The sequence below is a fragment of the Mustela nivalis genome, assembly GCF_964662115.1.
Source record: "Mustela nivalis genome assembly, chromosome: 1".
Classification (NCBI taxonomy): Eukaryota; Metazoa; Chordata; class Mammalia; order Carnivora; family Mustelidae; genus Mustela; species Mustela nivalis.
In genome coordinates, this window is record NC_139020.1 from 117773091 (window position 1) to 117785842 (window position 12752).

A 12752-nucleotide genomic window follows, 5' to 3' on the forward strand; every position below is an offset into this window, starting at 1 on the left:
TCTCAGCCTTCCTAGAATTGAAGAGAGTTAGGGCACTCCTCTGGATTAGGCTTTGGCTTAAGGAAATACTATGGTTGTTTTGATTTTTCCATACCACTCATACTTTCTTCTCATTGGCAATAAGGTTGTTTTACTTTCTTATCATTTGAGTATTCACTGGAATAGCGCTTTAAATTTCCTTCAAGAAGTTTTTCTTTATATTCATAATTTGGCTAACTGCTTGATATAAGAGGCCTAGCTTTTGGCCTGTCTCAGCTTTTGACATGCCTTCCTCATGAAGCTTAATCATTTCTACCTTTTGGTTTAAAGTGAGAGACATTGTGACTGTTCCTTTCACTTGGACACTTAGAGGCCGTAGTTGGATTATCAGCTGACCTCATTTATATTGTGACTCAGGGAATAGGGAGACCTGAAGAGAAGGAAAGAAGCAGGTGAATCGCTGGTCAATGGAACAGTCAGAATATGCACAACATTTATCAATTAAGTTTGCTGTCTTACATGGGTGTGGTTTGTGGCACCTTTTTAAACAATTACAATAGTGACATCAAAGATCACTGACCACAGATCTCTATAACAAATATAATAAGTTTGAAATATTGTGAGTTACCAAATGTGACACAGAGATGTAAGTGAGCAAATGCTGTTGAGAAGACAGTGTCCTCATATTTTCTCAATGCAGAGTGGTTACAAACCTTTAATTTGTAAAAAAGGCAGTATGTGTGAAAAGGCAGTAAAATGAGGTATGCTTGCAATGCACATTTTATAACTATTGGGTATAAAGTTCTACATATGTCTGTTAGATCAAGATTGTTGCTCATGGTAACAAACTTGAGAGCTTTTATGCAAATAATTGAAGGATTGAATTAAATTTTGTAGAATTCTGATTCTGAGCTGCTGTATTTACTGGACCCTTTTCCTAAGGCCAATGGTGGGAATATCTTCTATATTTTTATCTCATTCCTTTTATCATTTTATAGTGATTCTCTTGTCTAATTACATTAAAGTCAATTTTGTCTGACATTAATTTTACTATTCCAGCTCTCTTATGGTTAATTTTTGCCTGACGTATTTTCTTATTTTTTCCATTCATTTCTTTCAACTTCTTTGCGTGTTAGATTCATCTTGTAAAAGCATATAACTGTTACATCAGTGAGTGTATGTATCTTTTAACTAATGAATTTGGTCCAGTTACATTTATTGTTATTTCTGATACAGTTGGAGTTGGAGTGAAATGAGTGCACAGGAAAGGAGAAATTATTGATGGCCATTATGGGACACAATCTGACACCACAGTGTACTGAAGATACCTAATAAATGTCAGCTCTCTTTTCCAACTCCTTCCTTCAATCTTTGCCTAATGGATATTTGGAGCATTATTTTTATTTTTTCTGGGTAGCTCTTTGAGCGCAAATGCTGTGTCTTTCTGATGATACTCTTAGTCCCCCCTAATCCCCAGCATTTTGACCATGCATGTGGTGCATTTAAGAACTGGGGGATTGCAGAGGGTTAAAGAGAGAGTGGGTGGAAAGGAAATTGTGGCAGGAGGTGTTGATGACTCACCGAAAACATTTAAATGGAAAGGAAGTCTAGAAATAGGGTGGTAGCTGGAAAGAGCAGTAGGTCTAATTGTGGGTCTTTTTCAAGAAAGGATGTCTGGAGGCAGAGAGAAGGGAACTGACAGAATGTCAATGGTTGAAGATATTCATGGGCTCAAGACTAATCTATCACTTAGCCTTTTAGAGCAAGTACCAGGGAGAGAGAAATGTATGAAAAGAAATGTTTTTACATGGTGTACTATAGAAATATATATCTCTACTAAATTACTAGCATATAAGCAGAATGATTTTTAAAAAGTAGACTAATCTCATACTACTTTACCTGACTCTTAACGAACAGCAGTTAGGACAACTGGATTTTTCCCCTACTCTGTCTTAGCATTAGAAAGAAGTTTCAGTGTCATTGAGTCCATTTTACCATCTAAGGTAGACTTTACAGCATTCCTGACAGAAAGCTGTCTAGGACATTTGGAACACTTGTGGTTTTAGAATCTCACCATCTCAAATGGGAAGCATCTGCCATTGCCCAGAGGTCTGATGATAATGAAGCTCTTCCTTTATTCAGTAGGTATTTGCATAAATGTAACCAGCTCTTTCTGGAAAAACTATAAGCTAAATGTCATTCCATTACACGTTAAAGACTCTACATATATCTGTCCCTTCACACTCACCTTTTTTTTTTTTTAAGATTTTATTTACTTATTTGACAGAGATCACAAGTAGGCAGAGAGGCAGGCAAAGGGAGGGGGGAAACAGGCTCCCCACTGGGCAGAGAGCCCAATGTGGGGCTCGATCCCAGAACCCTGAGATCATGACCTGAGCTGAAAGCAGAGGCTTAACCCACTGAGCCACCCAGGTGCCCCTGTTACCACTATTTTTAAACAATTACCTTTTTTGAGCAATTCAGAAACATTTTAAATGTCTTTTATTTTTACCCTTATTTTATTTTTTAAAAATAAAATTTTTATTTTGCTTATGCTTACTAAAAGCCAAATAAGTTCATGATATTTCTGTTCCAAAATTTGCTAGGAAAAAAAGGAGAATAATGGTTGACTTTGTCTCATACCTCATGAAGTTTTGGGGAGTAGCCTAAGCATAATGATTAAGAACAAGTAAATTGAATAGATGTAAATAAAATAGGGTTGTAGGTAAACTTTTAAAAAAGTTTTTATTTAAATTTCAGTTAGTTAACATACAGTGTAATGTTAGCTTCAGGTGTACAATATAGTGATTCAACACTTCCATACAGCACCCAGCGCTTATCACAAGTGCACTCCTTAACCCCTACCACCTATTTCACCTATTCCCCCACCTGCCTCCCCTCTGGTAACCATTAGTTTGTTCTCTATAGTTAAGAGTCTGTTTCTTGAAATATCTTTTATATTTACCTTTTTAAAAATCATTTCTAGAGATCTTAGTTTATCTAGATCCTAGTTCAGTTCAGTGTATTCATTCTTCTTTAAGAGTTTCTTTTAATAGTTTTTTTTTTTTTTTGTAGTGCAAGTCTGCTAGTAATGAATTCTCTCAAGCTCATTTATTTTTAAACATTGCAATTTCTCCTTCATCTTTGAGAGATAGTTTCATGGATGTAACATTCTGGGTTGACAGTTTTCTTCTTTCAATACTTTTTTTTTTTAAGAATTTATTTATTTGACTGAGAGACACAGAGAGAGCATAAGCAGGGGGAGGGACAGAGGGCAAAGGAGAAGCAGACCCCACGCTGAGCAGGGAGTCTGATGTGGGGCTCCATCCCAGGACCCTGGGATCATGACCTGAGCCGAAGGCAGATTCTTAACCAACTGAGCCATCAAGGCGTCCCTCTTTCAGTATCTTTAAGATGCTATTTTATTATTTTCTGGTTGCATCATTTCAGATGAGAAATGTGCTTTAATATTAGTCTTTCTTATCCTGCTTGTAGTGTTTCCCCTCTCCGTCTGACTACATTTGAGATTTTCTTTTTGTCTTTGATTTTCAATAATTTGAATATGATGTGTCTAGGTGTATTTTATTGTTTTTGTTTGTTTTGTATTTATACTGATTGGAATCTCTGAGCTTACTGTATCTGTGATATGATATATTTTATTATTTGGGGGGCAATTATTGACCATTGTCTATTTCTTCTCTTACTAGGATACCAATTACACATATGTTAGACCATTTCATAGTATCCTGTGGCTTTTAGATGGTTTGTCTCTCCTCCCCCACCCCACCCCCAACACATACTCTTTTCTTTGTGTACCATTTTGGATCATTTCTGTTGACCTATCTTCAGGATCACTGATTTTGTTTCTTCAGTTGTGTTAAGCCTGCCAATGAGCCTATTGAGTTGTTCTTCATCTGCAGGAACAGAAAGGAGATTGGTTACTACCTAGGGCTTAGGGGATTATGGTTTGATGAAAATGTTCTAAAGTGCACTGAGGTGTGGCTGCACAACCCTGTGACCATACTAAGAAGCCATTGAATTATACACTTTATTTAAAAATTTTTAAAATTTTAAATGATGGAGAGAGAGTGAGAGAACATAAACAGGGGGAGTAGCAGAGGGAGAGGGAGAAGCAGGCTCCCCACTGAGCAGGGAAGCCGATGTGGGGCTCGATCCCACGTCCCTGGGATCATGACCTGAGCCGAAGGAAGATGCTTAACAGCTGAGCCACCCAGGCACCCCAGTATGTGGATTTTTAATAAAAATACACCTAGCATATTTGGAAAAGAATTTGAACTTTATGCATCCTCTCAGGTAAGAGAAGAATTCGGTTCCTATTTGTTTGCTTAACAGTTTAAGTTAGATCTAACCCAAATGTCACTGAATCTTAGACTTGAAGTGGGCGAATTATATGGTATGTGAATTATATCTCAGTAAAGCTGTTCTTAAAAAGAAATCATGTTTATGTTTAAAGGCTACATTGATAAAAATCAGAAGGGAATCAAGAGAAACAAGACATCTTACTGATGGTGAAAGAACAAAAAGTAATTCTGAAGGAAATGTTACCATAACTGGTAGAAGGATAGAGATATTATTTTATTCTGTGTTCTAGATCTCATCCTAAGTGTTAAGAACTGACTCTATAGATTCTTGTCTAGTTCCTATCTTTATCCTTTTATGCATTTTGTTAACTCCTATAGATAAAATGTGATTTATGGTTATTGGTCTTATAGATAAAAATGTTCCAAGTCTTCTTATCACTTTGGGTTCTCTCCAGGGTTCAACTTCCCCTCCACTGTGTACTCTAGGATGCCTAATCCACTAGGTGTTGCTGTTATCTGGCAGTGTCACTCTTGGACTTTAGTGACCTAAGAGTTTGCACATCACCTCCTTCTGTTATAAAACTTGGGGGAAGTTCTCCAAGCTGAGAATTTCAGGACAGTTTCCCTGTGTGTGTGTTGGGGGGCGGGGAGCGGGTTTCACCAAGAAATCCACAAGAATCCCATGATGTCCTAGCAGGTGGTCCTTCTCTGCAGTGAACACATGTGTGCCCAGGGACATTGTATGTTTCCAGGATCTCAGAATTCTCCTCAGTGGTTCTTATTTATCCAAAAAAAAAAAAAAAAAAATTAAATAAAAAAAGCAAAGTCTAGAATAGTGTGTATAATATGCTGTTACTTGTATTTTAAAAAAAAGTAGAGATAAAAATGTGTGTCTATTGGGGCACCTGGTGGCTCAGGTAGTTGAGCATCTGACTCTTGGTTTTGGCTCAGGTCATGATGTCAGGGCTGTGAGGTCCAGCCCAGGATTGTCACAGCCTACTTAAGATTCTCTCTTTCCTATTCCCTCTGCCCCTTCCCGTGACTCTTTCTCTCTCTCTCTCTTTCTCCCTCCATTCCTCCCTCTCAAAAAAAAAAAAAAAAATATATATATATATATATATATATGTGTGTGTGTGTGTGTGTGTGTGTGTGTGCGCGCGCGCGCACGCGCGTGCGCGTTTTCATAACATACCCCTAGAAGATATTGATGGCATTGCTGACTCTGAGCTTGGTACCTAGGAGAAGGGGCAGGTATAAGATTGTTCACTCCATACCTTTTTGTATCTTTTGAGTTTTGAACCATATAATTACATTGGCTCTTCAAGGAGGAATACAAGTTAGAGTAAAAGCAGAATCCTTCTGGGGGTGGTTAATCAAATTGGATACTTGGATTGGCCCTGCATAATTTACTCTTTTCCCTCATTTCTCCTCACTTAGATCTTCCCTCTTCATGCCTTCCATATCTAGTCATTTGCCGGTAACAGACATGTTCCAACATGCCCCTCCTTCTCAGAGTGTCATAGAAATGCTACACAGGGATGAAGTAGCATTTCTAACCTGTCTCTCATGACTGATTGGCATTTTTAGTCCCGAACTTTCTAGACCAGAGGTTCTCAGACTTGAGCCTGCAGCAGATTCACCTGGAGAGCTCACTAAAACATTGCTTCCGGGTCCCACCCTCAGAGTTTTGGACTCACAAGTCGGGGGTGTTTTGTTCCCAGGTGAGTTGAGTTGGAAACACATTTCGAGAACCAGTGCTCTGGACTAAAATAGTTTCTCCTGTGACGTGTTGTCCAATTTTGGTGTCTCTGCTGTGTCCTCATTTAGACGTAGGAAAAAAAAAAACAAACAGGAGAGGTTTGGCTTTTTCCACAGGCATGCCTCTTGCTTACCAGTGTCCAGCTGTCTGTCTAGCCAGTAGTGCCTGTCAGGCTCTAGCCCCTTTGTAGGATGATATGCGGGTCACCACCAGGAGGACTGAGTATCATAAACCTGCATCCCCTTCATCTGGACTCACCAGAGCAGACATCCCTGCTGCCATTGCTGTCAGCCCCCTGTGAAGACTTACTCCGTGTTTAAGAGTGGGTTTTACGGGGCGCCTGGGTGGCTCAGTGGGTTAAGCCGCTGCCTTCGGCTCAGGTCATGATCTCGGGGTCCTGGGATCGAGTCCCACATCGGGCTCTCTGCTCGGAAGGGAGCCTGCTTCCTCCTCTCTCTCTGTCTGCCTCTCTGCCTACTTGTGATCTCTGTCAAATAAATAAATAAAATCTTTAAAAAAAAAAAAAAAGAGTGGGTTTTACAAGAGTCATGCTAATTTCTGATTCACCTCCCAGGGCTTCTCAACAGAGGCATTATTAGCATTTTAGATGAGACCATTCTTTATAATGAGAACTGTTTCATGTGGGATACTCGGCATCTTTCCCCCCTTTCCCTGTCCTTGGTCATTGTGGCAATCAGCAATCCCACCACACATCCCAGTGCCCCCCTCCTGCAGCCGTCCCCTTTCCAGTTTCCCTGCAGAGTGGGATAAGAGCAGCACAGCTTTCCCCTGAAAAACACCATGTCTTGTGTTGTGATCAGACCCCTTACCAAGCCACATTGCCTTAGCAACCTGCGAAAATCCTCAGTCATGTTTTAATAGTTTCCTTGCTTTTATTAAATGTTGATATTAAAAAGTGACTGAATCATGAGTATTTCTTTCTGAAAACCCTATGGGTGGAATTGCCCATCATGATGTTCAGTCCCTTCTCTGTAGAGAAACACACCAGAGGGCCCCTGTTTCCTGATGAAGTGGCTTTGCCTCCTTGTCTGCCAAGGAGAATTCTGTGACCCATTCTGTTTCCTTCTTCTTCTCTCTCTCTCTCTCTTTTTTTTTTTTTTGTTTTTGTCATGAGGGTTAGGCATAGATATAATGCTTGATAGGATTGAAAAATTAGCACAGAAAACCATTTTGCATATATTATCAGTTTTTATACAGTTTTAACTTTTAAATAATCAGCAGCTTAATTTTGCATTTTCTGGTGAGTGACTTCAGTTCCCTTTAGAAGCCGTGCTTGGTACAGGTTGAGCAATGAAGGATTATAGGCGTGAGTGGCCCAGTCAGCCCAGTGAGCATCATACGGTGGAGCAGCTGGGCTCATGGGGACACGGGGCGGGTCGTGGGCCAGAGGCACAGGAGGAGCAGCAGGCGAGGGGGACCTCTCTTGCTGGCAGCAACTGAGAAGATCACTGGGGAGAACCAGGTGCCTGGTGTGCTCAAGCGGGAAGGGGAGTAAGGGTCAGGGAACAAAGAGCCACAGGTATCCCTGAGTGCTCACCAAGGTGGAAGGGTCATTGCAGCAGAGGGATGGAGCTTGCTGGGTCTAGAAAAGTTCTGCCTGGACTGACTGGCTTAGCCCACAAGAGGAGCAGAAACCATTACTTATAGGAACACTGTCCTGATTTGGCTCCCTCTTGGTTCTGTGGCCAGAGAGATCTCCAGGAGCAACTGGGTGCAGACGGGGCTCCACCCCTTCCCACCACTCCTCTGAGGGCCCAGTTATTCCCATTTCGTCTTCGGAGTATGCCTCCAAGTGTCTGGGGACCACCACGCTGGACTGAGGGTGCCCGCCCTCTAGATCTCCTGTGTAAGGAAGGGATGTGTCGGGACTTTTCAGTCTAGAAGTCTCTCTATTGACATTCCATGGTGAGAGGTTGATTCCCTTTGGGTTTACAAAGTATGCTTTACAAATCGGTACACCTTCTGGGAAGGTAGCAAATAATTAGAATAGATTTACCAGTTGAGGTATTTGAGGGGTGCTGCTGGAGGGAAACAGAAGTTTCTGAAGGGAGGAGATGGGGTGAAGTTTAGGAACCTTTGCAGGTTGAGGGGTGGGCCCTGTGGGTTGCCTGAGTGTGGGTTCTGGGGGAGAAGGGTGAGCCCTGGGCGGTATGGGAGAGTCGGAGTCACTCATTTCTGAGAACAGTCCTTTCCCAGGTTTGGGTACTTTCTCCCTCTTCTGTTAGCTCCTCCTTACCCTGGCTCTGTCCCCAGAGCCCAGCCCCTGATTGCCCAGGTGCCAGCTCCCTCTCACCTTCTCACTTTCTCTCTCAAGAGAGCCCAACAGCCATTACCTGCTCTGTGGCCTTGGCTCTCCTCCTTCACCCCTGCCAGGGCCTCTCCCTTGACCCTGTGACCTCACCACAGTCCCACTCTCAGATCTTCGGCATCTGCCCTGTGTGGAGGAAGGAAGCAGCTAGTTCTTGTTCTCCTGGTAACTATTATTCCTGAGCCCTAAACCCACAACCCCCCACACGTAGTAATAAAATCACCTGTGGTCCTTGGGACGTTTCCACCTTCCCACACAGCCTGAGTGATGTGCTCCCGCCAGCCGCTCCTGCTCCCTTGTGCATGTCTGCCCCTGACTTGGCTTTCCTTTCCTCCCTCCCACCAGGCACTGGCCAAGAGGCTCCCAGGCGGCCACCCCTGCTGCAGTCCTGAGCAACCTCAGGAGCTTCCTGGTCAGGGGCTCCCCAAGCCCACAGGGAGGCGCACCTGCAGGACATCCTGCCTTGTGCTCCCAGTCCAGTTGCCACAACAAATAGCAGAGGAGACGTTGGTGAGTAAGCAGGATTAAAACTGTGCTGTCGACCGTTCCTCCTCAGCCCACCCTGAGGAGATGGCGGGAGGGGTGGCCAGGAGAGACCAGTGTCCACAAGGTGAGATGACACCTGGCCAGGTGCCCAAACAGGTGGGAGTGAGATCAGCATGCTTTAGCGTTATCTGTTGACCTTGGCTTCGCTGGTCAAAATTCGAGAACTGGCGAAGGTGGTGGGAACTGTCATTGAGCCAGCTAGGAAATAAGATAAAGTGTCTTGCTGGGTGCCCTGGCCTCTGCCAGAAACTGTTCACCCTGCCAAACTGGTCCTCCATCCTTCCAGGCTGTCCCAGAACTTCTTTCTCCTGCTGCCCTAGGAGGCTGCTCTGGTTAACTGCATTTGGTTTTGGTTTTCCTTTTGAGTCTCTGGTTCCATGCAAGCAGCCATTGCTGGGGTGGGAGCACAGGTCTAATTCTGTGTTAACTGTGAGACCGAGTTATTCCAGGTCCTGGTCAAGAGCCCCCATTGGCCTTCCACAAACGTGATCATCAGCACTCTTGGGTGAGAAATCCCACTGAGAGTAAGCATAGAGTGAGTCTGCATCACAAAGACAGTGCCTTCTGTGGGTGGCTATACAGAGGTCAATATTCTCAATAATATTTCAAAAGTCTGGGTGGTCCTTTGGGATTTCCTGAGTGAAATTTGGGGGTGGGGATCCATTGTTTTCTGTACCTTTCGCTAGTGAGCACGATGGATTTCCTTCTGCTGCCCTCTACCCTCCCCTTAGGATCTCATGCTTATGGCACTGTGGGGGTCCTTGGCCTCCATCAGCCTGGGAGCAGTCTGTCTACTCTCACTGTGAAGGAGGCTGATGGAGCCCCAACTAGTTCAGTGAAGCTGAGAAAGTGAGAAGGAGGAAGGCGAATTGAGGAGGTCGTGCAAAGAAGCATAGCCTATGATCTTACAACACTGATTGTGTCCCCCATGGTTTTAAGGCTGCTTTGAAGCATGGCGCCATCACTAAAGTAGGAGAATACCTTCTTAGCTACTTTAGCAACAAAACTAAGTGCGTGGGTTCTGTCCTTCTGTGGGGGGGGGGGGGAAGATCCTGTAATTTTAAAAGAATTTGTAAAAAGTGACTATCAGTTTGGACTTCAGAGTGGCAGATAAAGGGGAAGGCAGTGTCCTACTACCACCGCCTGAAAGAAGATACAGAACATGTGGCTGGGGTGGGGGGTAATATGTTAGGATTCAGGGGAGTCTGGATCAAAGTGAACCCTGTGTATGCATGAGCCTGGCTCCCTCAAGAGGCAAAGCCTTAAGGCGCTCTGATATGGCGCAGCAGCAGAAGCGGAAGATCAAAGGATGTAAAAATTAATGCAAGTTTCTTTATTTTCAAGGCAGTGTTGCCTTGGCTAAAATCAGGATGAAGGCCAAGCGGCTGGTGCTGAGGAGTGGGCTATGCAAGGAGCCCTTTCGTGGAGTTTCCAATTTTATGCACATGACAGAGAAATTTGCAAGGAGAAAAAGAAGACAGTCCAAGTTGCATTGTAAAAACCTAGAGCAAACAGGACTGCAGGAATCAGCCAGCACGCCCTTCGCTGCACTGATGCGGAAAGGGGGCCTCGAGCAGAGCTGTGGAGACACCCCTGGTCAGTGCAGTGAGGCTGGGGCTCTGTGAGTCCCTGAAAGTCTAGGCTCATGGGCCGCTCATTCCGGCCTCTTTAGCAAGATACAAACGTTACTTGATAGGTTCTCAAAAGGGCAAGTAATCGTTAGTTATGTCCGTACATTTTTTTTTTTTTTCAGAGATATCTGTGGAATTATCTCTTTTCTGAATTCCATGCCCTTAATGAAGATGCTCTTTCTGCTTTTGGCAAAATTACTTTGAACCCTGATGCTGTATCACATCATATTACACATATAGAGGCTACATTGTGACTCTTCTAGCGAAAGCACATGTATTTTAGAAAGTTTTATGGTGCTTGATATATAACTTGTAATTAAATATTGGATTTGATCATATTTCTTTAAAAGTTGGGCATCAGGGAATTGATTCATATTATAACCATCCCTTATACCATTGTTTCTATGAGAAATTTGGTCCTCTTCCCAAGAAAAGTACATAATCCATGTCAATGTGGTGAACACTGATGTAATTAATGTATCAGACATGACATTTGTTCATTTATCAGAGAGTCCTTGGAGTGATAAGGGAGGCAAAGTCATTGTTCTGGGGTAGCTTTCTTTCTAGTGAGAGAGGGAAGACAATAATGTCTGGCATTGATTTTTATTTTTCTAATTTTTAAAAAAGATTTTATTTATTTATTTGAGAGAGAGAGCGGGGAGTGGTTGCGCAGAAGGCGAGGGAGAAGTAGGCTCATTGCTGGCAGGGAGCCCCACGCGGGACTCCGTCTCAGGACTCTAGGATCATGACCTGAGCTGAAGGCAGATGCTTAACCAGCTGAGCCACCCACGCACCCCTCTCTGGAATTGATTTTGAAGTGCAATGAAGAAAAGTAATGCAGGCTAAAGGGATGGAGGGATTAGGGCAGAGGGTTATTTTACATAGGATCACCAAGTAGTCAGGAGGGTCTCTTTGTGGAGGTGAGATGGAGCAGAGGACAGAATGAAGTAAGAGAGTGAATTTCCAGATTTGGAGGAAGAACTCTATTCAGGGCAGAGAAATTGGCCATTGTTAAGGTCTCACAGCAGGTATGGACTTGATGTGGTTGGAGGAACAGCAGGCAGGCCAGCCAGCTCTGGAGAGGAGGGTGAGACACAGCATGACAGCAGGTGAGTTTGGAGCAATAGGCAGGCCTGGGTCAGATAGGGCCTTATAGGCTGTGGTAGGGAGTTTGGATTTTAGTCCGTGGGTAATGGGTGGTCACTGGAGGGCGCTGTGTGGTGGAGTGTCCAGATCTAGCTGCTGAATGGAGAACTGACTATGGGGAAGCAGTGCGGCAATAGGCATGTAGTTGGTCTGCTGTAGGGGTTGAAGGATATGGTGCTGGTGGCTTGGATGGCTGGTGGCACGGGGTGACGAGCCATGATCAGAATGAAGGTAGAACTGGTGGAAGTTGCTGATGGATTGAATGGAGAGAGAGGGAGGGTGTAAGATGGCTCTTGGGCCTGAGGGTTCAGGTGGCTGATGAAGCCTTTGGTCTGGGGTTGGGGGGTATGCTGCAGGAGGAGCACATTTGGCTGGAGAACGTTGAGAGATCTTGTTACATCTTCTAAACCAGTGGGATGTGGAGTAGACATTTGGATATAAAATTCTGAAGGTTGGCAGGGAGGTTAGGATAGGAGATATGTTTGGGAATCTCTGGCCTCTCAAGACATATAAAACCATGGAACTTGAGTTGAACCCTGAGGAATGAGCAGGCCCATCACTTAGAGACCAGGAAGAGAGGGTAGGAGGAAAGAGAAGAGAGCACATCCCCTCTCCCCATCCAGAGAGAAGAGAGTCTCTCCAGATGGAGAGGTGACTGACTGTGCTGGTACAGCTGAGAGCATTAAGTGCATTGTCAGTTTGGAAGTAGTGTCCTCTGGATGACTGCCTGGGTTCTTATGTGCCTGTGAGCCTTTTCTTCTCCCCATTAGACTGGGAACTCACCAAAGCCAGAGGTTAGTTCAATGTTCTCCTACTTGCACTTGGAGCCACTTAAAGCTGTGGCTGAACCATCTAGTGAGGGACATTTCCTTGTAGAAGCTGCTTGTGAAGTTGTCCATCCCTGGGGCAGGCACATGAGCTTTCTGGCTATCAGGAGCCTGGGACATAGCAAAACCAGAGGACCCATAGGATCATAGAAAAGTGTAGGAATAGTTTGTGGTTGGGGCACAGAGCTTTAAAGAGATGGGAGGCCATCTTGA

General features: G+C 44.0%; 1 protein-coding gene across 2 annotated transcripts in view; it reads left to right on the plus strand.

Annotated features, from left to right (window-relative positions):
• The window catches only part of MYLK (myosin light chain kinase), a 265249-nt gene that overhangs the window by 53770 nt on the left and 198727 nt on the right, over positions 1 to 12752 (plus strand). Inside the window, exon 2 of one of the 2 annotated variants that reach the window (XM_082744141.1) lies at positions 8735 to 8899. The exons of the other annotated variant lie outside the window; for it this stretch is intronic. The gene's annotated coding sequence lies outside the window, so the exon portion shown is untranslated. The remainder of the gene's footprint in view (positions 1 to 8734; positions 8900 to 12752) is intronic. 2 annotated transcript variants of the gene reach the window in all.